The 25,091-nt window shown below is 72.8% G+C and overlaps 23 non-coding genes across 23 annotated transcripts; 8 read left to right on the plus strand and 15 right to left on the minus strand.

Annotated features, from left to right (window-relative positions):
- Positions 1-2,329: 2,329 nt before the first annotated feature.
- On the minus strand, positions 2,330-2,401 carry TRNAE-CUC (transfer RNA glutamic acid (anticodon CUC)). Its single transcript has one exon. It is a non-coding gene; the product is annotated as a tRNA-Glu (tRNA).
- Positions 2,402-2,706: 305 nt separating this feature from the next.
- On the minus strand, positions 2,707-2,778 carry TRNAG-UCC (transfer RNA glycine (anticodon UCC)). The gene has a single exon. It is a non-coding gene; the product is annotated as a tRNA-Gly (tRNA).
- A 783-nt stretch (positions 2,779-3,561) lies between these two features.
- TRNAD-GUC (transfer RNA aspartic acid (anticodon GUC)) lies at positions 3,562-3,633 on the minus strand. Its single transcript has one exon. It is a non-coding gene; the product is annotated as a tRNA-Asp (tRNA).
- A 594-nt stretch (positions 3,634-4,227) lies between these two features.
- On the plus strand, positions 4,228-4,310 carry TRNAL-CAG (transfer RNA leucine (anticodon CAG)). Its single transcript has one exon. It is a non-coding gene; the product is annotated as a tRNA-Leu (tRNA).
- A 1,599-nt stretch (positions 4,311-5,909) lies between these two features.
- Positions 5,910-5,980, plus strand: TRNAG-GCC (transfer RNA glycine (anticodon GCC)). The gene has a single exon. It is a non-coding gene; the product is annotated as a tRNA-Gly (tRNA).
- A 1,665-nt stretch (positions 5,981-7,645) lies between these two features.
- On the minus strand, positions 7,646-7,717 carry TRNAE-CUC (transfer RNA glutamic acid (anticodon CUC)). The gene has a single exon. It is a non-coding gene; the product is annotated as a tRNA-Glu (tRNA).
- A 305-nt stretch (positions 7,718-8,022) lies between these two features.
- TRNAG-UCC (transfer RNA glycine (anticodon UCC)) lies at positions 8,023-8,094 on the minus strand. Its single transcript has one exon. It is a non-coding gene; the product is annotated as a tRNA-Gly (tRNA).
- Positions 8,095-8,884: 790 nt separating this feature from the next.
- On the minus strand, positions 8,885-8,956 carry TRNAD-GUC (transfer RNA aspartic acid (anticodon GUC)). The gene has a single exon. It is a non-coding gene; the product is annotated as a tRNA-Asp (tRNA).
- A 620-nt stretch (positions 8,957-9,576) lies between these two features.
- TRNAL-CAG (transfer RNA leucine (anticodon CAG)) lies at positions 9,577-9,659 on the plus strand. The gene has a single exon. It is a non-coding gene; the product is annotated as a tRNA-Leu (tRNA).
- A 1,584-nt stretch (positions 9,660-11,243) lies between these two features.
- Positions 11,244-11,314, plus strand: TRNAG-GCC (transfer RNA glycine (anticodon GCC)). The gene has a single exon. It is a non-coding gene; the product is annotated as a tRNA-Gly (tRNA).
- Positions 11,315-13,013: 1,699 nt separating this feature from the next.
- On the minus strand, positions 13,014-13,085 carry TRNAE-CUC (transfer RNA glutamic acid (anticodon CUC)). Its single transcript has one exon. It is a non-coding gene; the product is annotated as a tRNA-Glu (tRNA).
- A 305-nt stretch (positions 13,086-13,390) lies between these two features.
- TRNAG-UCC (transfer RNA glycine (anticodon UCC)) lies at positions 13,391-13,462 on the minus strand. Its single transcript has one exon. It is a non-coding gene; the product is annotated as a tRNA-Gly (tRNA).
- A 784-nt stretch (positions 13,463-14,246) lies between these two features.
- Positions 14,247-14,318, minus strand: TRNAD-GUC (transfer RNA aspartic acid (anticodon GUC)). The gene has a single exon. It is a non-coding gene; the product is annotated as a tRNA-Asp (tRNA).
- Positions 14,319-14,938: 620 nt separating this feature from the next.
- On the plus strand, positions 14,939-15,021 carry TRNAL-CAG (transfer RNA leucine (anticodon CAG)). The gene has a single exon. It is a non-coding gene; the product is annotated as a tRNA-Leu (tRNA).
- A 1,599-nt stretch (positions 15,022-16,620) lies between these two features.
- Positions 16,621-16,691, plus strand: TRNAG-GCC (transfer RNA glycine (anticodon GCC)). The gene has a single exon. It is a non-coding gene; the product is annotated as a tRNA-Gly (tRNA).
- Positions 16,692-18,355: 1,664 nt separating this feature from the next.
- Positions 18,356-18,427, minus strand: TRNAE-CUC (transfer RNA glutamic acid (anticodon CUC)). Its single transcript has one exon. It is a non-coding gene; the product is annotated as a tRNA-Glu (tRNA).
- Positions 18,428-18,732: 305 nt separating this feature from the next.
- Positions 18,733-18,804, minus strand: TRNAG-UCC (transfer RNA glycine (anticodon UCC)). The gene has a single exon. It is a non-coding gene; the product is annotated as a tRNA-Gly (tRNA).
- A 790-nt stretch (positions 18,805-19,594) lies between these two features.
- Positions 19,595-19,666, minus strand: TRNAD-GUC (transfer RNA aspartic acid (anticodon GUC)). The gene has a single exon. It is a non-coding gene; the product is annotated as a tRNA-Asp (tRNA).
- A 620-nt stretch (positions 19,667-20,286) lies between these two features.
- TRNAL-CAG (transfer RNA leucine (anticodon CAG)) lies at positions 20,287-20,369 on the plus strand. The gene has a single exon. It is a non-coding gene; the product is annotated as a tRNA-Leu (tRNA).
- A 1,592-nt stretch (positions 20,370-21,961) lies between these two features.
- On the plus strand, positions 21,962-22,032 carry TRNAG-GCC (transfer RNA glycine (anticodon GCC)). Its single transcript has one exon. It is a non-coding gene; the product is annotated as a tRNA-Gly (tRNA).
- A 1,697-nt stretch (positions 22,033-23,729) lies between these two features.
- TRNAE-CUC (transfer RNA glutamic acid (anticodon CUC)) lies at positions 23,730-23,801 on the minus strand. The gene has a single exon. It is a non-coding gene; the product is annotated as a tRNA-Glu (tRNA).
- A 305-nt stretch (positions 23,802-24,106) lies between these two features.
- TRNAG-UCC (transfer RNA glycine (anticodon UCC)) lies at positions 24,107-24,178 on the minus strand. The gene has a single exon. It is a non-coding gene; the product is annotated as a tRNA-Gly (tRNA).
- Positions 24,179-24,968: 790 nt separating this feature from the next.
- On the minus strand, positions 24,969-25,040 carry TRNAD-GUC (transfer RNA aspartic acid (anticodon GUC)). Its single transcript has one exon. It is a non-coding gene; the product is annotated as a tRNA-Asp (tRNA).
- Between the last annotated feature and the right edge of the window lie 51 nt (positions 25,041-25,091).

The raw sequence follows: 25,091 nt of genomic DNA on the forward strand, positions 1-25,091 counted from the left end.
CTGGATGATATGGACCACTTCCTCGAATCCTCACCAGCACTCTGTCTCAAATATTGCAAATTTTCAGATTCTTCTCTGTGTCCCTTTGCCTTGCAAGATAAAAATGTTCCTTTCCTCCGCGTACGAGGGCACATTTCACAGGAGGGTTTTACTTTATTTTAGCTTTATGCCCAACAGGCTAAAATTCATTACCCTGAAATCGAGAGTCATGTGCTCTACTGGCTGGGACCGCCAGATGCCCCAACAAATATCGATAAAAGCTAATAAGGCTAAAAATATGACAAGCCAGAGACGGGCCATATAGAAAGGCATGAGGTCAAAGATATAACGTACAATATTAATTCCAAGACCTAGATGGCAATTACACAAATGATATTGAATTCCTAGGGCTTCCAAAAATATTAATCACAGTGAGACCTTAAAACAACAGAAATTTCATCCCACACAGTCTTAAAGGGCTACAACTCATAAATCAACGTGTCAGCAGGAGCATCCTACCTCTAATGTTCTGGGAAAAAACTATTTCTAGGAGCGACCAAGCTTTGGTATCACCCACGATTCCCTTGGCTGTTAGAATTTTAATCTATGTATGACTCAATAATCAATTTCCCAACCTGATGCATGATTGTCTATGGTGGAAATGTCTCTTTAAAAAAAAAAAACTTGAACATCAGGAGAAGATATATACATGACTGAGGAGAGACTTGGAACATATCCAGGCTGGGTGTAAGGCAACGTGGGGAGAGGAAACTTAAAAGTGAACCCAGGGGATGGGGGGGGTGTGCTGCTGATTGGGGGTAGCGCAACACAGGGGGAGGAAGCTATTTCTGGGTACCACGCTGGCAACGGTGCCATACCATGGAGAGTATGGGGCCTCAAATTGAATAACACCATAGATAGAGGACCTCCCTGTCACGGAGGTACTTCTGCCCCCCTGCAGGCTGCGTGGCCGCTGGGTTTTCCCCCTCCATTCCCTATATCTGCACCCTCTCTCACCTCCGCTGCCTGGGTGCTGGCCAACCACCAGTGCCCACATTCCCTTTCCCTCCGCCAACCACCTGAGCCCAGGGTCGAGCTCTGCCATTCAGCCAGGCGTGCGGTGGGGAATGATGTGGCAGGAGAAAGACTGAGGTGTGCAATGGACTTGGGAGGCATCCACAGAAGTTGACTGGTACAGGGGTGGACAGAGGGAAGGACGGCGCCTACCATGGCGAGGCACAGGGTGAGGCGAGATGGGAAACTGTGAAAAGTGAAACTGTGAAACGTGTGCGTGAGTGGGGGGGTGGTTGGAGGACGCCGCTCATCGGGGGTGTGGAGTGGGACGCAGAAGTGGCGAAAGGGACCGCTGGGAAACACGCCGGCCCCTTTGCCAAAGGATGGAGGGACCTACGTGTCCTGCAAGTGGAATGACAAGGTGGCGACAAGTGCGCCCAGTCCCCCGGGGTGCGTCGACCGCCGCCCACCTGCCTGGCTGCTGGGTTGTCTTTCCCCGGGGCTCCCACGGCACCTCCCCGCTGTCTCACCTCCAGTGCCCGGGGCGTGGGGGGGGGGGGGGTCCGGGCCGTGCCCGGATGCCTCTTCCCTCCTCCACCTCCCGGGCACGGCGGTCGGACTCTGCGCTCGCATGGGCGCCCAAGACTAGCGTGCCCGTGGGGTCCGCTCTCCGTCGCCGGGGAGAGACGCAGCCAGCCAGGTCGTGGCGCTCCCGCCCCGCGTGGGGCAGGGAAGCCGCCCGAGAGGTCGCAGGCCCGAGGGGGGTTGCTCGGCCAGGTGACGCGACTCAGGGCTGCGCGTGGCTCACCTGACCCACGCGCCCAGCACCGCCACCGCGGGCACCTCACGAGGGAGGACAGGATGGCTCGTCAGCCCGGCCAGCTAGGAGCGCCACCGGAGGGGGCGGTGGGGGTCCGAGCACACTCGGGGGGCAGGGGCGCCTGCGCACACTGGTGGTCCCGGCGGGGGACAGAGGCCGCCCCGGCCACTCGCGTCTCGGGCTGTGGAAGCGAAGGTGCCAGGCGAGCGTGTGCGCGGGTGGGGGCGAAGGGGCGAGGCGAGGCCGAGGGCCTCCGGTGGGCCAGCCAGGCCAAAAGGCTCGGACGGGCCGAGGTGGCAGGGCGAGGCTGGGGCTGCCCGTCGGGGCGTGGCAGGTGGCCTTGTGTGCACCCCTCCATCGTGGCGGCGGGGCCCGCGACAAGCTAGCCAGCTCGGCCTGGCGTGCCGGCGTGGGCTAAAAGGGGGTGGTGCGGGTGCACTGGGGACGGGGCGGTGGGTGGCTCGGCTCGGCCGGCCGGGAGGGGAGGCCCCGGAGGGCCAGAGGAAGAAGAAAGGCTTCCCTGACCGGGAATCGAACCCGGGCCGCGGCGGTGAGAGCGCCGAATCCTAACCACTAGACCACCAGGGAGCGACAGGCTGCGCGCCTGGCCTGCACCCCCTGGACCCAGCGCCTCCATTCCCCCCACGCGGCTCCGCTTGGGCCCCGAGGCCCCTGCCTCTGCACGTCCAGCCGCCCGCGGGCCCCACGCAGTCCACCCGGACCGCTGGCAGCACTCGCAAAACGCTGCGCGCCGGCCGCCCTCGCACCCGCACGCCGCCTCGGGCCACGTGCCCAGCGCCCAGCGCCCAGCGGGCCGGCACGCCGTCCCCCACTGCCAGCGCCCGGCGGGCCTGGCCAGGAGGGCCCCGGAGCGGCGCAAAAGGTCGGCCGGCTGCGTTGGCCGGGAATCGAACCCGGGTCAACTGCTTGGAAGGCAGCTATACTCACCACTATACCACCAACGCTGCACGGCCCGGGCCGGCCCGACGCGGCCGGCCCAGGGTGCGCTCCGGCGCCTTCTCGCCTTGGCGCTCTCTCGCCGCTGCCGCCGCCGCCCGGCGCATCCCTGCCCCGACGTCCCGCCCGGCCGCAGCTCTGCCCGGCCACCACGGGCTCCGGCCACCACGGGCTCCGGCCGCCCGGCGCCCCAGCCTCGCCCCCTCCGACTCAGCTGCGCCGGCCGGTCGCCGGGCACGCCCGCCCGTCCGCCCGCCCCCCGCCCGGCGCCCGGCGACCGGCGCCCACCGCCGCCCGCCTCTGGAGGGCGCTCTGGCCGCCTGGCCACTCTCGGGCCCTCGGAGGCCGGCTGGGGAGCCCCGCCACGTCCCCGGCCCGGCGTCTTCCGCGTCCTCCGCGGCCCGCAGCTAGCGGCCGGCCCGGCCCGGCCCGGCCCGGCGCGGGAAGGAGCAGAGGGGGCGGGTTCCAGGCCACACCACCTCCCGCATCCAGACGGGACCGGACCCATCTGCCTCCCACCCGAGCGACACCCACGGCGACTGTGCGGCTGGGCGGCACGTCGCCGAGGAGCTCGCCGTGGCTGCCGCGGGGACCACACGAGGCCCCGGCTGCGCGGTGGCGACCCAGCGTCCGGCCTCGAGCCACGCAAAGGGCTGGGGCCGGTGGACGGTGGGCAGGCCGGGCACGCGCCGCCCGGCCGGACGACGGACGGCCGAGAAGAAGCGCCCCTGCCCCTCGGGAGCAAGAGGTGGGACCCAGAGCTGCGCAGGCCACCAAAAAGGGCGTCTTGCCTCCCCGTCGGGGAATCGAACCCCGGTCTCCCGCGTGACAGGCGGGGATACTCACCACTATACTAACGAGGACGGCGGCGGCCGGCCACCCGGGCGCCCGACCCCTCTCCGGCTGCCTGCTGCCCTCGACGCCCTGCCCTGCACGGGCGCCCGGCACGGGCCACGCCCCACCCGACCCCAGCCCCGCTTCGGCCCCCTCTCCCGCACGGCAGCCCCCGGCCCCGACTCGGAGTCCGCCCGGACCCGGGGCCCACACACGGACCGGACGGCGCTCAGTACTCCCAACGAGCGCTGCCTCTCTCTCGTCTGCCAGGCGGGCATCGCGCCGGGAGAAAAGGCCCCAGACGGCAAGCGGGGCTGCGAGGGCGAGGGCGACGGCGACGGCGAGGGCGAGGCAGGCGGGGTGGGGAGCAGGGCAAGGGGCGCCGACGCTGGACGGGGCCTGCAGGTGGCTGGGGGTGGGGGTGCGACAGCGACGGGAGCCGCGCTGGCGGCGGCGGCGGCGGCGGCGGCGGCGAGGCGGCTGGCCGTGCTCCTCCGGGGCCGCCGCGCGTGTCTCGCCCCTTGCGCACGCACACAGCCGCCAGCCGGGCGCCATGACGGCCAAGGACACCAGCGTTAGCGCCGCGTCCCAGCCAGGCCAGCGGCGACGCGCCCACACCCGCCGTCAGGATGGCCGAGCGGTCTAAGGCGCTGCGTTCAGGTCGCAGTCTCCCCTGGAGGCGTGGGTTCGAATCCCACTCCTGACACGCCCACCTTTTGGCCCGCCCCACACAGCAGCCACGCCACCGGGGCCTGGACCACACCCTCTCGCGGCCGCGGCCCGCCTCGCACCCGAGCACACGCTGCCCGGGACCGAGCTCCAGCCCCTCCACCCTCGCCGCCTCGGGCTCTGAGCGCGCGCGCGCACGCGGGCGCGCGCGGGCGCACACACACGCACTCCCCCGCGCCTCGAGCGCCTTTCCCACACCCGCAGGCTTCGCTGACTTCGCACCTGCGTCTTTCTGGAGGCTCTTTGGTCCTCCTTCTCGTCTATTCCCGCCCCTGCCCTCCTCACCCCGGCACTCGCGAACCAGCCCAGGCTGCAAAGCTCCCCGCGCTTCCCGCTCCCACTTGTGGCCGCTGGACAGCGCCTGGCCCTTCCAGCCAGCCGTCCGCTTCCGCCGCCACCGGGAACACGCACCCACCCCACCGTCACCCCGTGCTTTTCCCCCGGCCCTAGTCCATTCTCTCCACACCCTCCCGAGGCGGCCCACACGATTCTCCACCTAGGGGCCTTCCCCTGGCCACACCTACCTGCCTGCCTGCCTGCCTGTCTGCCTCCCGGGAGCCATACAGCGCAGCCGGCTGCTGGCCAGCCGGCGGCGCGGACCCCTCCCTTCTGTGGGCCTGGCTCACGAGTCCAAGCCGGGAAGGTGGCTGCAGGGAGCAGTGAGCGGAAGCCCTAGACCCCCAGGCCATCCAGCCGGGCACCACAGCGCATCTCCTGGCTCGGGGAGGCCGCCGCCGCCGCCGCCGGCCGGCCACTCCGCCCCAGCGTTCCGCCCGGATCCAAGACCGCCCTCCTGCCTCCCAACCTGCCAAGGCACCGAGCCGGACCCCTAGGGAGAGGCTCCGGCCAGCGCGCTCAGGCCTTTGCTCTCTTGGCCCGAGCGAGACGCACTCAGAGGCGCAGGCGGCGCTACCTGGCCTCTAACTCCGACAGACGCCGGCGCGAGCACAAACACACACACACACACACACACACACACACACACACACACAAAGACACACAGCCCACCCAGCCCCGCCCCCCGGCCCCGGCCCCGGCCCCGGCCCCTGGCCCCATGGCTCCACACACGAGAGGTCCGTTCCCCACCCCTTCCGTCGGGACACACACTGCACGCGCGAGAAAACCATCCGCCAAACGGACTCTGGCTCGGGGCTGGGAGTAGCTGAAGGCAAGGTCCCTGGCCTGCCGGCACCGGCCACAAATGGCTCCGGCTGTTTGGGGATCGGGCGCTGGCCAGGCTGGGTCCAGCTCCTGGCTGCCTCTGGGGACACGGGCAGGCTGTGGCGGCGGCCCCGGACGAGGGACAAAGCACGGGATGAGCCCAGTCCGCCTCCGTGCCTTCCTCTGCCCGGACGTCCGCGCCGCGCTGCGCTGCGCCGCGCCGCGCCGCGCCGCGCCGCGCCCTAGGGGCTGGCTCTCCGCGTGCCTGGAGCCTGTCTTGCAGACCGCCCGCCTCCTGCTCCCACGGAGCAGACGCTCACGCTCACACTCACGCTCACGCTCACTACTGGCGGGGACCGGCAACGGAGGCGGCCGGCGCCGCTGGGGAAGCCCTCTGTGGACCACGTCCGTGGGTGCATGGGTGGTTCAGTGGTAGAATTCTCGCCTGCCACGCGGGAGGCCCGGGTTCGATTCCCGGCCCATGCAACGCGCCATCCCCTTTTGGCCCCGCAGCGCCAACTGCGCGCTCCGCTTCCAAGCCTCTCTCCCACCTTCAGAGCACCTGGCCAAAGCCACCTCTGCTCCTCTCTGGGGGTCCTTCCTCCTCCCTGGCTCGCTCGCCCTGGGGACAAAACTCCGCCCGCCCCGGAGCCAAGGGCCCGTCCGCGCCCGCCCACACACCTGCCTTGCCCTTCTTCTCTTTAACGACGCTCGCCTCGCTCCAGTCTCCCGATTCACTGCAAGGAACGCATCCCCGCACCAACTCGCGCTGCCACCCACACGCTCCTCCCCTTCCCTCGGCACCACCTCGCACCGCCGCCCCTCCCACCAGCCACCCCCTCCCGAGACACACACACACACACACACACACACACACACACGCAAAAGCAAGGACTCCGAGGAAACTTCCCGCGGGCACGGGAAGCACCCGGAGACCCACGGCCGCCGCGACTCCTCCGCACCGCTGCAGGGGGCTTGTGCGGTTGAAGCGAGTGTGCCCCAGCAGGTGTGCGCGGCGCACCGGCTGACCGCTTGGCCTCGAGAGGGGACACCTCTGATCACAGAGCAAATCCCCGGCGGACAGGGGTGTCCAAATTGGGGCGGGAAGGAGACTGAGGTGTGCGATGGACCTTGGGAGGCATCCACAGAAGAGGACGGATACAGACAGGGGTGGACAGAAGGACGGACGGCGCCTAGGATGGAGGGACCGACGTGTCCTGCAAGTGGAATGACAAGTTGGCGACAAGTGCGCCCAGTCCCCCGGGGTGCGTCGACCGCCGCCCACCTGCCTGGCTGCTGGGTTGTCTTTCCCCGGGGCTCCCACGGCACCTCCCCGCTGTCTCACCTCCAGTGCCCGGGGCGTGGGGGGGGGGGGGGTCCGGGCCGTGCCCGGATGCCTCTTCCCTCCTCCACCTCCCGGGCACGGCGGTCGGACTCTGCGCTCGCATGGGCGCCCAAGACTAGCGTGCCCGTGGGGTCCGCTCTCCGTCGCCGGGGAGAGACGCAGCCAGCCAGGTCGTGGCGCTCCCGCCCCGCGTGGGGCAGGGAAGCCGCCCGAGAGGTCGCAGGCCCGAGGGGGGTTGCTCGGCCAGGTGACGCGACTCAGGGCTGCGCGTGGCTCACCTGACCCACGCGCCCAGCACCGCCACCGCGGGCACCTCACGAGGGAGGACAGGATGGCTCGTCAGCCCGGCCAGCTAGGAGCGCCACCGGAGGGGGCGGTGGGGGTCCGAGCACACTCGGGGGGCAGGGGCGCCTGCGCACACTGGTGGTCCCGGCGGGGGACAGAGGCCGCCCCGGCCACTCGCGTCTCGGGCTGTGGAAGCGAAGGTGCCAGGCGAGCGTGTGCGCGGGTGGGGGCGAAGGGGCGAGGCGAGGCCGAGGGCCTCCGGTGGGCCAGCCAGGCCAAAAGGCTCGGACGGGCCGAGGTGGCAGGGCGAGGCTGGGGCTGCCCGTCGGGGCGTGGCAGGTGGCCTTGTGTGCACCCCTCCATCGTGGCGGCGGGGCCCGCGACAAGCTAGCCAGCTCGGCCTGGCGTGCCGGCGTGGGCTAAAAGGGGGTGGTGCGGGTGCACTGGGGACGGGGCGGTGGGTGGCTCGGCTCGGCCGGCCGGGAGGGGAGGCCCCGGAGGGCCAGAGGAAGAAGAAAGGCTTCCCTGACCGGGAATCGAACCCGGGCCGCGGCGGTGAGAGCGCCGAATCCTAACCACTAGACCACCAGGGAGCGACAGGCTGCGCGCCTGGCCTGCACCCCCTGGACCCAGCGCCTCCATTCCCCCCACGCGGCTCCGCTTGGGCCCCGAGGCCCCTGCCTCTGCACGTCCAGCCGCCCGCGGGCCCCACGCAGTCCACCCGGACCGCTGGCAGCACTCGCAAAACGCTGCGCGCCGGCCGCCCTCGCACCCGCACGCCGCCTCGGGCCACGTGCCCAGCGCCCAGCGCCCAGCGGGCCGGCACGCCGTCCCCCACTGCCAGCGCCCGGCGGGCCTGGCCAGGAGGGCCCCGGAGCGGCGCAAAAGGTCGGCCGGCTGCGTTGGCCGGGAATCGAACCCGGGTCAACTGCTTGGAAGGCAGCTATGCTCACCACTATACCACCAACGCTGCACGGCCCGGGCCGGCCCGACGCGGCCGGCCCAGGGTGCGCTCCGGCGCCTTCTCGCCTTGGCGCTCTCTCGCCGCTGCCGCTGCCGCCGCCGCCGCCGCCCGGCGCATCCCTGCCCCGACGTCCCGCCCGGCCGCAGCTCTGCCCGGCCACCACGGGCTCCGGCCGCCCGGCGCCCCAGCCTCACCCCTCCGACTCAGCTGCGCCGGCCGGTCGCCGGGCACGCCCGCCCGTCCGCCCGCCCTGCGCCCCGCGCCCGGCGCCCACCGCCGCCCGCCTCTGGAGGGCGCTCTGGCCGCCTGGCCGCTCTCGGGCCCTCGGAGGCCGGCTGGGGAGCCCCGCCACGTCCCCGGCCCGGCGTCTTCCGCGTCCTCCGCGGCCCGCAGCTAGCGGCCCGGCCCGGCCCGGCCCGGCCCGGCCCGGCCTGGCCGGGCGCGGGAAGGAGCAGAGGGGGCGGGTGCCACGCCACACCACCTCCCGCATCCAGACGGGACCGGACCCATCTGCCTCCCACCCGAGCGACACCCACGGCGGCTGTGCGGCTTGGCGGCACGTCGCCGAGGAGCTCGCTGTGGCTGCCGCGGGGACCGACCACACGAGGCCCCGGCTGCGCGGTGGCGACCCAGCGTCCGGCCTCGAGCCACGCAAAGGGCCGGGGCCGGTGGACGGTGGGCAGGCCGGGCACGCGCCGCCGGCCGGACGACGGACGGCCGAGAAGAAGCGCCCCTGCCCCTCGGGAGCAAGAGGTGGGACCCAGAGCTGCGCAGGCCACCAAAAAGGGCGTCTTGCCTCCCCGTCGGGGAATCGAACCCCGGTCTCCCGCGTGACAGGCGGGGATACTCACCACTATACTAACGAGGACGGCGGCGGCCGGCCACCCGGGCGCCCGACCCCTCTCCGGCTGCCTCCCCACGCCTGCCCCTGCCTGCTGCCCTCGACGCCCTGCCCTGCACGGGCGCCCGGCACGGGCCACGCCCCACCCGACCCCAGCCCCGCTTCGGCCCCCTCTCCCGCACGGCAGCCCCCGGCCCCGACTCGGAGTCCGCCCGGACCCGGGGCCCACACACGGACCGGACGGCGCTCAGTACTCCCAACGAGCGCTGCCTCTCTCTCGTCTGCCAGGCGGGCATCGCGCCGGGAGAAAAGGCCCCAGACGGCAAGCGGGGCTGCGAGGGCGAGGGCGACGGCGACGGCGAGGGCGAGGCAGGCGGGGTGGGGAGCAGGGCAAGGGGCGCCGACGCTGGACGGGGCCTGCAGGGAGCTGGGGGTGGGGGTGCGACAGCCACGGGAGCCGCGCTGGCGGCGGCGGCGGCGGCGGCGGCGGCGGCGGCGAGGCGGCTGGCCGTGCTCCTCCGGGGCCGCCGCGCGTGTCTCGCCCCTTGCGCACGCACACAGCCGCCAGCCGGGCGCCATGACGGCCAAGGACACCAGCGTTAGCGCCGCGTCCCAGCCAGGCCAGCGGCGACGCGCCCACACCCGCCGTCAGGATGGCCGAGCGGTCTAAGGCGCTGCGTTCAGGTCGCAGTCTCCCCTGGAGGCGTGGGTTCGAATCCCACTCCTGACACGCCCACCTTTTGGCCCGCCCCACACAGCAGCCACGCCACCGGGGCCTGGACCACACCCTCTCGCGGCCGCGGCCCGCCTCGCACCCGAGCACACGCTGCCCGGGACCGAGCTCCAGCCCCTCCACCCTCGCCGCCTCGGGCTCTGAGCGCGCGCGCGCACGCGGGCGCGCGCGGGCGCACACACACGCACTCCCCCGCGCCTCGAGCGCCTTTCCCACACCCGCAGGCTTCGCTGACTTCGCACCTGCGTCTTTCTGGAGGCTCTTTGGTCCTCCTTCTCGTCTATTCCCGCCCCTGCCCTCCTCACCCCGGCACTCGCGAACCAGCCCAGGCTGCAAAGCTCCCCGCGCTTCCCGCTCCCACTTGTGGCCGCTGGACAGCGCCTGGCCCTTCCAGCCAGCCGTCCGCTTCCGCCGCCACCGGGAACACGCACCCACCCCACCGTCACCCCGTGCTTTTCCCCCGGCCCTAGTCCATTCTCTCCACACCCTCCCGAGGCGGCCCACACGATTCTCCACCTAGGGGCCTTCCCCTGGCCACACCTACCTGCCTGCCTGCCTGCCTGTCTGCCTCCCGGGAGCCATACAGCGCAGCCGGCTGCTGGCCAGCCGGCGGCGCGGACCCCTCCCTTCTGTGGGCCTGGCTCACGAGTCCAAGCCGGGAAGGTGGCTGCAGGGAGCAGTGAGCGGAAGCCCTAGACCCCCAGGCCATCCAGCCGGGCACCACAGCGCATCTCCTGGCTCGGGGAGGCCGCCGCCGCCGCCGCCGGCCGGCCACTCCGCCCCAGCGTTCCGCCCGGATCCAAGACCGCCCTCCTGCCTCCCAACCTGCCAAGGCACCGAGCCGGACCCCTAGGGAGAGGCTCCGGCCAGCGCGCTCAGGCCTTTGCTCTCTTGGCCCGAGCGAGACGCACTCAGAGGCGCAGGCGGCGCTACCTGGCCTCTAACTCCGACAGACGCCGGCGCGAGCACAAACACACACACACACACACACACACACACACACACAAAGACACACAGCCCACCCAGCCCCGCCCCCCGGCCCCGGCCCCGGCCCCGGCCCCGGCCCCTGGCCCCATGGCTCCACACACGAGAGGTCCGTTCCCCACCCCTTCCGTCGGGACACACACTGCACGCGCGAGAAAACCATCCGCCAAACGGACTCTGGCTCGGGGCTGGGAGTAGCTGAAGGCAAGGTCCCTGGCCTGCCGGCACCGGCCACAAATGGCTCCGGCTGTTTGGGGATCGGGCGCTGGCCAGGCTGGGTCCAGCTCCTGGCTGCCTCTGGGGACACGGGCAGGCTGTGGCGGTGGCCCCGGACGAGGGACAAAGCACGGGATGAGCCCAGTCCGCCTCCGTGCCTTCCTCTGCCCGGACGTCCGCGCCGCGCCGCGCCGCGCCGCGCCGCGCCCTAGGGGCTGGCTCTCCGCGTGCCTGGAGCCTGTCTTGCAGACCGCCCGCCTCCTGCTCCCACGGAGCAGACGCTCACGCTCACACTCACGCTCACGCTCACTACTGGCGGGGACCGGCAACGGAGGCGGCCGGCGCCGCTGGGGAAGCCCTCTGTGGACCACGTCCGTGGGTGCATGGGTGGTTCAGTGGTAGAATTCTCGCCTGCCACGCGGGAGGCCCGGGTTCGATTCCCGGCCCATGCAACGCGCCATCCCCTTTTGGCCCCGCAGCGCCAACTGCGCGCTCCGCTTCCAAGCCTCTCTCCCACCTTCAGAGCACCTGGCCAAAGCCACCTCTGCTCCTCTCTGGGGGTCCGTCCCCGCCCCTGCCGCACATTCCCTTCCTCCTCCCTGGCTCGCTCGCCCTGGGGACAAAACTCCGCCCGCCCCGGAGCCAAGGGCCCGTCCGCGCCCGCCCACACACCTGCCTTGCCCTTCTTCTCTTTAACGACGCTCGCCTCGCTCCAGTCTCCCGATTCACTGCAAGGAACGCATCCCCGCACCAACTCGCGCTGCCACCCACACGCTCCTCCCCTTCCCTCGGCACCACCTCGCACCGCCGCCCCTCCCACCAGCCACCCCCTCCCGAGACACACACACACACACACACACACACACACACACACACACACACGCAAAAGCAAGGACTCCGAGGAAACTTCCCGCGGGCACGGGAAGCACCCGGAGACCCACGGCCGCCGCGACTCCTCCGCACCGCTGCAGGGGGCTTGTGCGGTTGAAGCGAGTGTGCCCCAGCAGGTGTGCGCGGCGCACCGGCTGACCGCTTGGCCTCGAGAGGGGACACCTCTGATCACAGAGCAAATCCCCGGCGGACAGGGGTGTCCAAATTGGGGCGGGAAGGAGACTGAGGTGTGCGATGGACCTTGGGAGGCATCCACAGAAGAGGACGGATACAGACAGGGGTGGACAGAAGGACGGACGGCGCCTAGGATGGAGGGACCGACGTGTCCTGCAAGTGGAATGACAAGTTGGCGACAAGTGCGCCCAGTCCCCCGGGGTGCGTCGACCGCCGCCCACCTGCCTGGCTGCTGGGTTGTCTTTCCCCGGGGCTCCCACGGCACCTCCCCGCTGTCTCACCTCCAGTGCCCGGGGCGTGGGGGGGGGGGGGTCCGGGCCGTGCCCGGATGCCTCTTCCCTCCTCCACCTCCCGGGCACGGCGGTCGGACTCTGCGCTCGCATGGGCGCCCAAGACTAGCGTGCCCGTGGGGTCCGCTCTCCGTCGCCGGGGAGAGACGCAGCCAGCCAGGTCGTGGCGCTCCCGCCCCGCGTGGGGCAGGGAAGCCGCCCGAGAGGTCGCAGGCCCGAGGGGGGTTGCTCGGCCAGGTGACGCGACTCAGGGCTGCGCGTGGCTCACCTGACCCACGCGCCCAGCACCGCCACCGCGGGCACCTCACGAGGGAGGACAGGATGGCTCGTCAGCCCGGCCAGCTAGGAGCGCCACCGGAGGGGGCGGTGGGGGTCCGAGCACACTCGGGGGGCAGGGGCGCCTGCGCACACTGGTGGTCCCGGCGGGGGACAGAGGCCGCCCCGGCCACTCGCGTCTCGGGCTGTGGAAGCGAAGGTGCCAGGCGAGCGTGTGCGCGGGTGGGGGCGAAGGGGCGAGGCGAGGCCGAGGGCCTCCGGTGGGCCAGCCAGGCCAAAAGGCTCGGACGGGCCGAGGTGGCAGGGCGAGGCTGGGGCTGCCCGTCGGGGCGTGGCAGGTGGCCTTGTGTGCACCCCTCCATCGTGGCGGCGGGGCCCGCGACAAGCTAGCCAGCTCGGCCTGGCGTGCCGGCGTGGGCTAAAAGGGGGTGGTGCGGGTGCACTGGGGACGGGGCGGTGGGTGGCTCGGCTCGGCCGGCCGGGAGGGGAGGCCCCGGAGGGCCAGAGGAAGAAGAAAGGCTTCCCTGACCGGGAATCGAACCCGGGCCGCGGCGGTGAGAGCGCCGAATCCTAACCACTAGACCACCAGGGAGCGACAGGCTGCGCGCCTGGCCTGCACCCCCTGGACCCAGCGCCTCCATTCCCCCCACGCGGCTCCGCTTGGGCCCCGAGGCCCCTGCCTCTGCACGTCCAGCCGCCCGCGGGCCCCACGCAGTCCACCCGGACCGCTGGCAGCACTCGCAAAACGCTGCGCGCCGGCCGCCCTCGCACCCGCACGCCGCCTCGGGCCACGTGCCCAGCGCCCAGCGCCCAGCGGGCCGGCACGCCGTCCCCCACTGCCAGCGCCCGGCGGGCCTGGCCAGGAGGGCCCCGGAGCGGCGCAAAAGGTCGGCCGGCTGCGTTGGCCGGGAATCGAACCCGGGTCAACTGCTTGGAAGGCAGCTATGCTCACCACTATACCACCAACGCTGCACGGCCCGGGCCGGCCCGACGCGGCCGGCCCAGGGTGCGCTCCGGCGCCTTCTCGCCTTGGCGCTCTCTCGCCGCTGCCGCTGCCGCCGCCGCCCGGCGCATCCCTGCCCCGACGTCCCGCCCGGCCGCAGCTCTGCCCGGCCACCACGGGCTCCGGCCGCCCGGCGCCCCAGCCTCACCCCTCCGACTCAGCTGCGCCGGGCGGTCGCCGGGCACGCCCGCCCGTCCGCCCGCCCTGCGCCCCGCGCCCGGCGCCCACCGCCGCCCGCCTCTGGAGGGCGCTCTGGCCGCCTGGCCGCTCTCGGGCCCTCGGAGGCCGGCTGGGGAGCCCCGCCACGTCCCCGGCCCGGCGTCTTCCGCGTCCTCCGCGGCCCGCAGCTAGCGGCCCGGCCCGGCCCGGCCCGGCCCGGCCCGGCCTGGCCGGGCGCGGGAAGGAGCAGAGGGGGCGGGTGCCACGCCACACCACCTCCCGCATCCAGACGGGACCGGACCCATCTGCCTCCCACCCGAGCGACACCCACGGCGGCTGTGCGGCTGGGCGGCACGTCGCCGAGGAGCTCGCTGTGGCTGCCGCGGGGACCGACCACACGAGGCCCCGGCTGCGCGGTGGCGACCCAGCGTCCGGCCTCGAGCCACGCAAAGGGCCGGGGCCGGTGGACGGTGGGCAGGCCGGGCACGCGCCGCCGGCCGGACGACGGACGGCCGAGAAGAAGCGCCCCTGCCCCTCGGGAGCAAGAGGTGGGACCCAGAGCTGCGCAGGCCACCAAAAAGGGCGTCTTGCCTCCCCGTCGGGGAATCGAACCCCGGTCTCCCGCGTGACAGGCGGGGATACTCACCACTATACTAACGAGGACGGCGGCGGCCGGCCACCCGGGCGCCCGACCCCTCTCCGGCTGCCTCCCCACGCCTGCCCCTGCCTGCTGCCCTCGACGCCCTGCCCTGCACGGGCGCCCGGCACGGGCCACGCCCCACCCGACCCCAGCCCCGCTTCGGCCCCCTCTCCCGCACGGCAGCCCCCGGCCCCGACTCGGAGTCCGCCCGGACCCGGGGCCCACACACGGACCGGACGGCGCTCAGTACTCCCAACGAGCGCTGCCTCTCTCTCGTCTGCCAGGCGGGCATCGCGCCGGGAGAAAAGGCCCCAGACGGCAAGCGGGGCTGCGAGGGCGAGGGCGACGGCGACGGCGAGGGCGAGGCAGGCGGGGTGGGGAGCAGGGCAAGGGGCGCCGACGCTGGACGGGGCCTGCAGGGAGCTGGGGGTGGGGGTGCGACAGCCACGGGAGCCGCGCTGGCGGCGGCGGCGGCGGCGGCGGCGGCGGCGGCGAGGCGGCTGGCCGTGCTCCTCCGGGGCCGCCGCGCGTGTCTCGCCCCTTGCGCACGCACACAGCCGCCAGCCGGGCGCCATGACGGCCAAGGACACCAGCGTTAGCGCCGCGTCCCAGCCAGGCCAGCGGCGACGCGCCCACACCCGCCGTCAGGATGGCCGAGCGGTCTAAGGCGCTGCGTTCAGGTCGCAGTCTCCCCTGGAGGCGTGGGTTCGAATCCCACTCCTGACACGCCCACCTTTTGGCCCGCCCCACACAGCAGCCACGCCACCGGGGCCTGGACCACACCCTCTCGCGGCCGCGGCCCGCCTCGCACCCGAGCACACGCTGCCCGGGACCGAGCTCCAGCCCCTCCACCCTCGCCGCCTCGGGCTCTGAGCGCGCGCGCGCACGCGGGCGCGCGCGGGCGCACACACACGCACTCCCCCGCGCCTCGAGCGCCTTTCCCACACCCGCAGGCTTCGCTGACTTCGCACCTGCGTCTTTCTGGAGGCTCTTTGGTCCTCCTTCTCGTCTATTCCCGCCCCTGCCCTCCTCACCCCGGCACTCGCGAACCAGCCCAGGCTGCAAAGCTCCCCGCGCTTCCCGCTCCCACTTGTGGCCGCTGGACAGCGCCTGGCCCTTCCAGCCAGCCGTCCGCTTCCGCCGCCACCGGGAACACGCACCCACCCCACCGTCACCCCGTGCTTTTCCCCCGGCCCTAGTCCATTCTCTCCACACCCTCCCGAGGCGGCCCACACGATTCTCCACCTAGGGGCCTTCCCCTGGCCACACCTACCTGCCTGCCTGCCTGCCTGTCTGCCTCCCGGGAGCCATACAGCGCAGCCGGCTGCTGGCCAGCCGGCGGCGCGGACCCCTCCCTTCTGTGGGCCTGGCTCACGAGTCCAAGCCGGGAAGGTGGCTGCAGGGAGCAGTGAGCGGAAGCCCTAGACCCCCAGGCCATCCAGCCGGGCACCACAGCGCATCTCCTGGCTCGGGGAGGCCGCCGCCGCCGCCGCCGGCCGGCCACTCCGCCCCAGCGTTCCGCCCGGATCCAAGACCGCCCTCCTGCCTCCCAACCTGCCAAGGCACCGAGCCGGACCCCTAGGGAGAGGCTCCGGCCAGCGCGCTCAGGCCTTTGCTCTCTTGGCCCGAGCGAGACGCACTCAGAGGCGCAGGCGGCGCTACCTGGCCTCTAACTCCGACAGACGCCGGCGCGAGCACAAACACACACACACACACACACACACACACACACACACACACAAAGACACACAGCCCACCCAGCCCCGCCCCCCGGCCCCGGCCCCGGCCCCGGCCCCTGGCCCCATGGCTCCACACACGAGAGGTCCGTTCCCCACCCCTTCCGTCGGGACACACACTGCACGCGCGAGAAAACCATCCGCCAAACGGACTCTGGCTCGGGGCTGGGAGTAGCTGAAGGCAAGGTCCCTGGCCTGCCGGCACCGGCCACAAATGGCTCCGGCTGTTTGGGGATCGGGCGCTGGCCAGGCTGGGTCCAGCTCCTGGCTGCCTCTGGGGACACGGGCAGGCTGTGGCGGCGGCCCCGGACGAGGGACAAAGCACGGGATGAGCCCAGTCCGCCTCCGTGCCTTCCTCTGCCCGGACGTCCGCGCCGCGCTGCGCTGCGCCGCGCCGCGCCGCGCCGCGCCGCGCCCTAGGGGCTGGCTCTCCGCGTGCCTGGAGCCTGTCTTGCAGACCGCCCGCCTCCTGCTCCCACGGAGCAGACGCTCACGCTCACACTCACGCTCACGCTCACTACTGGCGGGGACCGGCAACGGAGGCGGCCGGCGCCGCTGGGGAAGCCCTCTGTGGACCACGTCCGTGGGTGCATGGGTGGTTCAGTGGTAGAATTCTCGCCTGCCACGCGGGAGGCCCGGGTTCGATTCCCGGCCCATGCAACGCGCCATCCCCTTTTGGCCCCGCAGCGCCAACTGCGCGCTCCGCTTCCAAGCCTCTCTCCCACCTTCAGAGCACCTGGCCAAAGCCACCTCTGCTCCTCTCTGGGGGTCCTTCCTCCTCCCTGGCTCGCTCGCCCTGGGGACAAAACTCCGCCCGCCCCGGAGCCAAGGGCCCGTCCGCGCCCGCCCACACACCTGCCTTGCCCTTCTTCTCTTTAACGACGCTCGCCTCGCTCCAGTCTCCCGATTCACTGCAAGGAACGCATCCCCGCACCAACTCGCGCTGCCACCCACACGCTCCTCCCCTTCCCTCGGCACCACCTCGCACCGCCGCCCCTCCCACCAGCCACCCCCTCCCGAGACACACACACACACACACACACACACACACACACGCAAAAGCAAGGACTCCGAGGAAACTTCCCGCGGGCACGGGAAGCACCCGGAGACCCACGGCCGCCGCGACTCCTCCGCACCGCTGCAGGGGGCTTGTGCGGTTGAAGCGAGTGTGCCCCAGCAGGTGTGCGCGGCGCACCGGCTGACCGCTTGGCCTCGAGAGGGGACACCTCTGATCACAGAGCAAATCCCCGGCGGACAGGGGTGTCCAAATTGGGGCGGGAAGGAGACTGAGGTGTGCGATGGACCTTGGGAGGCATCCACAGAAGAGGACGGATACAGACAGGGGTGGACAGAAGGACGGACGGCGCCTAGGATGGAGGGACCGACGTGTCCTGCAAGTGGAATGACAAGTTGGCGACAAGTGCGCCCAGTCCCCCGGGGTGCGTCGACCGCCGCCCACCTGCCTGGCTGCTGGGTTGTCTTTCCCCGGGGCTCCCACGGCACCTCCCCGCTGTCTCACCTCCAGTGCCCGGGGCGTGGGGGGGGGGGGGTCCGGGCCGTGCCCGGATGCCTCTTCCCTCCTCCACCTCCCGGGCACGGCGGTCGGACTCTGCGCTCGCATGGGCGCCCAAGACTAGCGTGCCCGTGGGGTCCGCTCTCCGTCGCCGGGGAGAGACGCAGCCAGCCAGGTCGTGGCGCTCCCGCCCCGCGTGGGGCAGGGAAGCCGCCCGAGAGGTCGCAGGCCCGAGGGGGGTTGCTCGGCCAGGTGACGCGACTCAGGGCTGCGCGTGGCTCACCTGACCCACGCGCCCAGCACCGCCACCGCGGGCACCTCACGAGGGAGGACAGGATGGCTCGTCAGCCCGGCCAGCTAGGAGCGCCACCGGAGGGGGCGGTGGGGGTCCGAGCACACTCGGGGGGCAGGGGCGCCTGCGCACACTGGTGGTCCCGGCGGGGGACAGAGGCCGCCCCGGCCACTCGCGTCTCGGGCTGTGGAAGCGAAGGTGCCAGGCGAGCGTGTGCGCGGGTGGGGGCGAAGGGGCGAGGCGAGGCCGAGGGCCTCCGGTGGGCCAGCCAGGCCAAAAGGCTCGGACGGGCCGAGGTGGCAGGGCGAGGCTGGGGCTGCCCGTCGGGGCGTGGCAGGTGGCCTTGTGTGCACCCCTCCATCGTGGCGGCGGGGCCCGCGACAAGCTAGCCAGCTCGGCCTGGCGTGCCGGCGTGGGCTAAAAGGGGGTGGTGCGGGTGCACTGGGGACGGGGCGGTGGGTGGCTCGGCTCGGCCGGCCGGGAGGGGAGGCCCCGGAGGGCCAGAGGAAGAAGAAAGGCTTCCCTGACCGGGAATCGAACCCGGGCCGCGGCGGTGAGAGCGCCGAATCCTAACCACTAGACCACCAGGGAGCGACAGGCTGCGCGCCTGGCCTGCACCCCCTGGACCCAGCGCCTCCATTCCCCCCACGCGGCTCCGCTTGGGCCCCGAGGCCCCTGCCTCTGCACGTCCAGCCGCCCGCGGGCCCCACGCAGTCCACCCGGACCGCTGGCAGCACTCGCAAAACGCTGCGCGCCGGCCGCCCTCGCACCCGCACGCCGCCTCGGGCCACGTGCCCAGCGCCCAGCGCCCAGCGGGCCGGCACGCCGTCCCCCACTGCCAGCGCCCGGCGGGCCTGGCCAGGAGGGCCCCGGAGCGGCGCAAAAGGTCGGCCGGCTGCGTTGGCCGGGAATCGAACCCGGGTCAACTGCTTGGAAGGCAGCTATGCTCACCACTATACCACCAACGCTGCACGGCCCGGGCCGGCCCGACGCGGCCGGCCCAGGGTGCGCTCCGGCGCCTTCTCGCCTTGGCGCTCTCTCGCCGCTGCCGCTGCCGCCGCCGCCGCCGCCCGGCGCATCCCTGCCCCGACGTCCCGCCCGGCCGCAGCTCTGCCCGGCCACCACGGGCTCCGGCCGCCCGGCGCCCCAGCCTCACCCCTCCGACTCAGCTGCGCCGGCCGGTCGCCGGGCACGCCCGCCCGTCCGCCCGCCCTGCGCCCCGCGCCCGGCGCCCACCGCCGCCCGCCTCTGGAGGGCGCTCTGGCCGCCTGGCCGCTCTCGGGCCCTCGGAGGCCGGCTGGGGAGCCCCGCCACGTCCCCGGCCCGGCGTCTTCCGCGTCCTCCGCGGCCCGCAGCTAGCGGCCCGGCCCGGCCCGGCCCGGCCCGGCCCGGCCTGGCCGGGCGCGGGAAGGAGCAGAGGGGGCGGGTGCCACGCCACACCACCTCCCGCATCCAGACGGGACCGGACCCATCTGCCTCCCACCCGAGCGACACCCACGGCGGCTGTGCGGCTTGGCGGCACGTCGCCGAGGAGCTCGCTGTGGCTGCCGCGGGGACCGACCACACGAGGCCCCGGCTGCGCGGTGGCGACCCAGCGTCCGGCCTCGAGCCACGCAAAGGGCCGGGGCCGGTGGACGGTGGGCAGGCCGGGCACGCGCCGCCGGCCGGACGACGGACGGCCGAGAAGAAGCGCCCCTGCCCCTCGGGAGCAAGAGGTGGGACCCAGAGCTGCGCAGGCCACCAAAAAGGGCGTCTTGCCTCCCCGTCGGGGAATCGAACCCCGGTCTCCCGCGTGACAGGCGGGGATACTCACCACTATACTAACGAGGACGGCGGCGGCCGGCCACCCGGGCGCCCGACCCCTCTCCGGCTGCCTCCCCACGCCTGCCCCTGCCTGCTGCCCTCGACGCCCTGCCCTGCACGGGCGCCCGGCACGGGCCACGCCCCACCCGACCCCAGCCCCGCTTCGGCCCCCTCTCCCGCACGGCAGCCCCCGGCCCCGACTCGGAGTCCGCCCGGACCCGGGGCCCACACACGGACCGGACGGCGCTCAGTACTCCCAACGAGCGCTGCCTCTCTCTCGTCTGCCAGGCGGGCATCGCGCCGGGAGAAAAGGCCCCAGACGGCAAGCGGGGCTGCGAGGGCGAGGGCGACGGCGACGGCGAGGGCGAGGCAGGCGGGGTGGGGAGCAGGGCAAGGGGCGCCGACGCTGGACGGGGCCTGCAGGGAGCTGGGGGTGGGGGTGCGACAGCCACGGGAGCCGCGCTGGCGGCGGCGGCGGCGGCGGCGGCGGCGGCGGCGAGGCGGCTGGCCGTGCTCCTCCGGGGCCGCCGCGCGTGTCTCGCCCCTTGCGCACGCACACAGCCGCCAGCCGGGCGCCATGACGGCCAAGGACACCAGCGTTAGCGCCGCGTCCCAGCCAGGCCAGCGGCGACGCGCCCACACCCGCCGTCAGGATGGCCGAGCGGTCTAAGGCGCTGCGTTCAGGTCGCAGTCTCCCCTGGAGGCGTGGGTTCGAATCCCACTCCTGACACGCCCACCTTTTGGCCCGCCCCACACAGCAGCCACGCCACCGGGGCCTGGACCACACCCTCTCGCGGCCGCGGCCCGCCTCGCACCCGAGCACACGCTGCCCGGGACCGAGCTCCAGCCCCTCCACCCTCGCCGCCTCGGGCTCTGAGCGCGCGCGCGCACGCGGGCGCGCGCGGGCGCACACACACGCACTCCCCCGCGCCTCGAGCGCCTTTCCCACACCCGCAGGCTTCGCTGACTTCGCACCTGCGTCTTTCTGGAGGCTCTTTGGTCCTCCTTCTCGTCTATTCCCGCCCCTGCCCTCCTCACCCCGGCACTCGCGAACCAGCCCAGGCTGCAAAGCTCCCCGCGCTTCCCGCTCCCACTTGTGGCCGCTGGACAGCGCCTGGCCCTTCCAGCCAGCCGTCCGCTTCCGCCGCCACCGGGAACACGCACCCACCCCACCGTCACCCCGTGCTTTTCCCCCGGCCCTAGTCCATTCTCTCCACACCCTCCCGAGGCGGCCCACACGATTCTCCACCTAGGGGCCTTCCCCTGGCCACACCTACCTGCCTGCCTGCCTGCCTGTCTGCCTCCCGGGAGCCATACAGCGCAGCCGGCTGCTGGCCAGCCGGCGGCGCGGACCCCTCCCTTCTGTGGGCCTGGCTCACGAGTCCAAGCCGGGAAGGTGGCTGCAGGGAGCAGTGAGCGGAAGCCCTAGACCCCCAGGCCATCCAGCCGGGCACCACAGCGCATCTCCTGGCTCGGGGAGGCCGCCGCCGCCGCCGCCGGCCGGCCACTCCGCCCCAGCGTTCCGCCCGGATCCAAGACCGCCCTCCTGCCTCCCAACCTGCCAAGGCACCGAGCCGGACCCCTAGGGAGAGGCTCCGGCCAGCGCGCTCAGGCCTTTGCTCTCTTGGCCCGAGCGAGACGCACTCAGAGGCGCAGGCGGCGCTACCTGGCCTCTAACTCCGACAGACGCCGGCGCGAGCACAAACACACACACACACACACACACACACACACACACACACACACAAAGACACACAGCCCACCCAGCCCCGCCCCCCGGCCCCGGCCCCGGCCCCGGCCCCGGCCCCTGGCCCCATGGCTCCACACACGAGAGGTCCGTTCCCCACCCCTTCCGTCGGGACACACACTGCACGCGCGAGAAAACCATCCGCCAAACGGACTCTGGCTCGGGGCTGGGAGTAGCTGAAGGCAAGGTCCCTGGCCTGCCGGCACCGGCCACAAATGGCTCCGGCTGTTTGGGGATCGGGCGCTGGCCAGGCTGGGTCCAGCTCCTGGCTGCCTCTGGGGACACGGGCAGGCTGTGGCGGTGGCCCCGGACGAGGGACAAAGCACGGGATGAGCCCAGTCCGCCTCCGTGCCTTCCTCTGCCCGGACGTCCGCGCCGCGCCGCGCCGCGCCGCGCCGCGCCCTAGGGGCTGGCTCTCCGCGTGCCTGGAGCCTGTCTTGCAGACCGCCCGCCTCCTGCTCCCACGGAGCAGACGCTCACGCTCACACTCACGCTCACGCTCACTACTGGCGGGGACCGGCAACGGAGGCGGCCGGCGCCGCTGGGGAAGCCCTCTGTGGACCACGTCCGTGGGTGCATGGGTGGTTCAGTGGTAGAATTCTCGCCTGCCACGCGGGAGGCCCGGGTTCGATTCCCGGCCCATGCAACGCGCCATCCCCTTTTGGCCCCGCAGCGCCAACTGCGCGCTCCGCTTCCAAGCCTCTCTCCCACCTTCAGAGCACCTGGCCAAAGCCACCTCTGCTCCTCTCTGGGGGTCCGTCCCCGCCCCTGCCGCACATTCCCTTCCTCCTCCCTGGCTCGCTCGCCCTGGGGACAAAACTCCGCCCGCCCCGGAGCCAAGGGCCCGTCCGCGCCCGCCCACACACCTGCCTTGCCCTTCTTCTCTTTAACGACGCTCGCCTCGCTCCAGTCTCCCGATTCACTGCAAGGAACGCATCCCCGCACCAACTCGCGCTGCCACCCACACGCTCCTCCCCTTCCCTCGGCACCACCTCGCACCGCCGCCCCTCCCACCAGCCACCCCCTCCCGAGACACACACACACACACACACACACACACACACACACACACGCAAAAGCAAGGACTCCGAGGAAACTTCCCGCGGGCACGGGAAGCACCCGGAGACCCACGGCCGCCGCGACTCCTCCGCACCGCTGCAGGGGGCTTGTGCGGTTGAAGCGAGTGTGCCCCAGCAGGTGTGCGCGGCGCACCGGCTGACCGCTTGGCCTCGAGAGGGGACACCTCTGATCACAGAGCAAATCCCCGGCGGACAGGGGTGTCCAAATTGGGGCGGGAAGGAGACTGAGGTGTGCGATGGACCTTGGGAGGCATCCACAGAAGAGGACGGATACAGACAGGGGTGGACAGAAGGACGGACGGCGCCTAGGATGGAGGGACCGACGTGTCCTGCAAGTGGAATGACAAGTTGGCGACAAGTGCGCCCAGTCCCCCGGGGTGCGTCGACCGCCGCCCACCTGCCTGGCTGCTGGGTTGTCTTTCCCCGGGGCTCCCACGGCACCTCCCCGCTGTCTCACCTCCAGTGCCCGGGGCGTGGGGGGGGGGGGTGGTCCGGGCCGTGCCCGGATGCCTCTTCCCTCCTCCACCTCCCGGGCACGGCGGTCGGACTCTGCGCTCGCATGGGCGCCCAAGACTAGCGTGCCCGTGGGGTCCGCTCTCCGTCGCCGGGGAGAGACGCAGCCAGCCAGGTCGTGGCGCTCCCGCCCCGCGTGGGGCAGGGAAGCCGCCCGAGAGGTCGCAGGCCCGAGGGGGGTTGCTCGGCCAGGTGACGCGACTCAGGGCTGCGCGTGGCTCACCTGACCCACGCGCCCAGCACCGCCACCGCGGGCACCTCACGAGGGAGGACAGGATGGCTCGTCAGCCCGGCCAGCTAGGAGCGCCACCGGAGGGGGCGGTGGGGGTCCGAGCACACTCGGGGGGCAGGGGCGCCTGCGCACACTGGTGGTCCCGGCGGGGGACAGAGGCCGCCCCGGCCACTCGCGTCTCGGGCTGTGGAAGCGAAGGTGCCAGGCGAGCGTGTGCGCGGGTGGGGGCGAAGGGGCGAGGCGAGGCCGAGGGCCTCCGGTGGGCCAGCCAGGCCAAAAGGCTCGGACGGGCCGAGGTGGCAGGGCGAGGCTGGGGCTGCCCGTCGGGGCGTGGCAGGTGGCCTTGTGTGCACCCCTCCATCGTGGCGGCGGGGCCCGCGACAAGCTAGCCAGCTCGGCCTGGCGTGCCGGCGTGGGCTAAAAGGGGGTGGTGCGGGTGCACTGGGGACGGGGCGGTGGGTGGCTCGGCTCGGCCGGCCGGGAGGGGAGGCCCCGGAGGGCCAGAGGAAGAAGAAAGGCTTCCCTGACCGGGAATCGAACCCGGGCCGCGGCGGTGAGAGCGCCGAATCCTAACCACTAGACCACCAGGGAGCGACAGGCTGCGCGCCTGGCCTGCACCCCCTGGACCCAGCGCCTCCATTCCCCCCACGCGGCTCCGCTTGGGCCCCGAGGCCCCTGCCTCTGCACGTCCAGCCGCCCGCGGGCCCCACGCAGTCCACCCGGACCGCTGGCAGCACTCGCAAAACGCTGCGCGCCGGCCGCCCTCGCACCCGCACGCCGCCTCGGGCCACGTGCCCAGCGCCCAGCGCCCAGCGGGCCGGCACGCCGTCCCCCACTGCCAGCGCCCGGCGGGCCTGGCCAGGAGGGCCCCGGAGCGGCGCAAAAGGTCGGCCGGCTGCGTTGGCCGGGAATCGAACCCGGGTCAACTGCTTGGAAGGCAGCTATGCTCACCACTATACCACCAACGCTGCACGGCCCGGGCCGGCCCGACGCGGCCGGCCCAGGGTGCGCTCCGGCGCCTTCTCGCCTTGGCGCTCTCTCGCCGCTGCCGCTGCCGCCGCCGCCGCCGCCCGGCGCATCCCTGCCCCGACGTCCCGCCCGGCCGCAGCTCTGCCCGGCCACCACGGGCTCCGGCCGCCCGGCGCCCCAGCCTCACCCCTCCGACTCAGCTGCGCCGGCCGGTCGCCGGGCACGCCCGCCCGTCCGCCCGCCCTGCGCCCCGCGCCCGGCGCCCACCGCCGCCCGCCTCTGGAGGGCGCTCTGGCCGCCTGGCCGCTCTCGGGCCCTCGGAGGCCGGCTGGGGAGCCCCGCCACGTCCCCGGCCCGGCGTCTTCCGCGTCCTCCGCGGCCCGCAGCTAGCGGCCCGGCCCGGCCCGGCCCGGCCCGGCCCGGCCTGGCCGGGCGCGGGAAGGAGCAGAGGGGGCGGGTGCCACGCCACACCACCTCCCGCATCCAGACGGGACCGGACCCATCTGCCTCCCACCCGAGCGACACCCACGGCGGCTGTGCGGCTGGGCGGCACGTCGCCGAGGAGCTCGCTGTGGCTGCCGCGGGGACCGACCACACGAGGCCCCGGCTGCGCGGTGGCGACCCAGCGTCCGGCCTCGAGCCACGCAAAGGGCCGGGGCCGGTGGACGGTGGGCAGGCCGGGCACGCGCCGCCGGCCGGACGACGGACGGCCGAGAAGAAGCGCCCCTGCCCCTCGGGAGCAAGAGGTGGGACCCAGAGCTGCGCAGGCCACCAAAAAGGGCGTCTTGCCTCCCCGTCGGGGAATCGAACCCCGGTCTCCCGCGTGACAGGCGGGGATACTCACCACTATACTAACGAGGACGGCGGCGGCCGGCCAGGGCGCCCGACCCCTCTCCGGCTGCCTCCCCACGC

This window comes from Prionailurus viverrinus, chromosome F1, assembly GCF_022837055.1.
Source record: "Prionailurus viverrinus isolate Anna chromosome F1, UM_Priviv_1.0, whole genome shotgun sequence".
Taxonomy (NCBI): domain Eukaryota; kingdom Metazoa; phylum Chordata; class Mammalia; order Carnivora; family Felidae; genus Prionailurus; species Prionailurus viverrinus.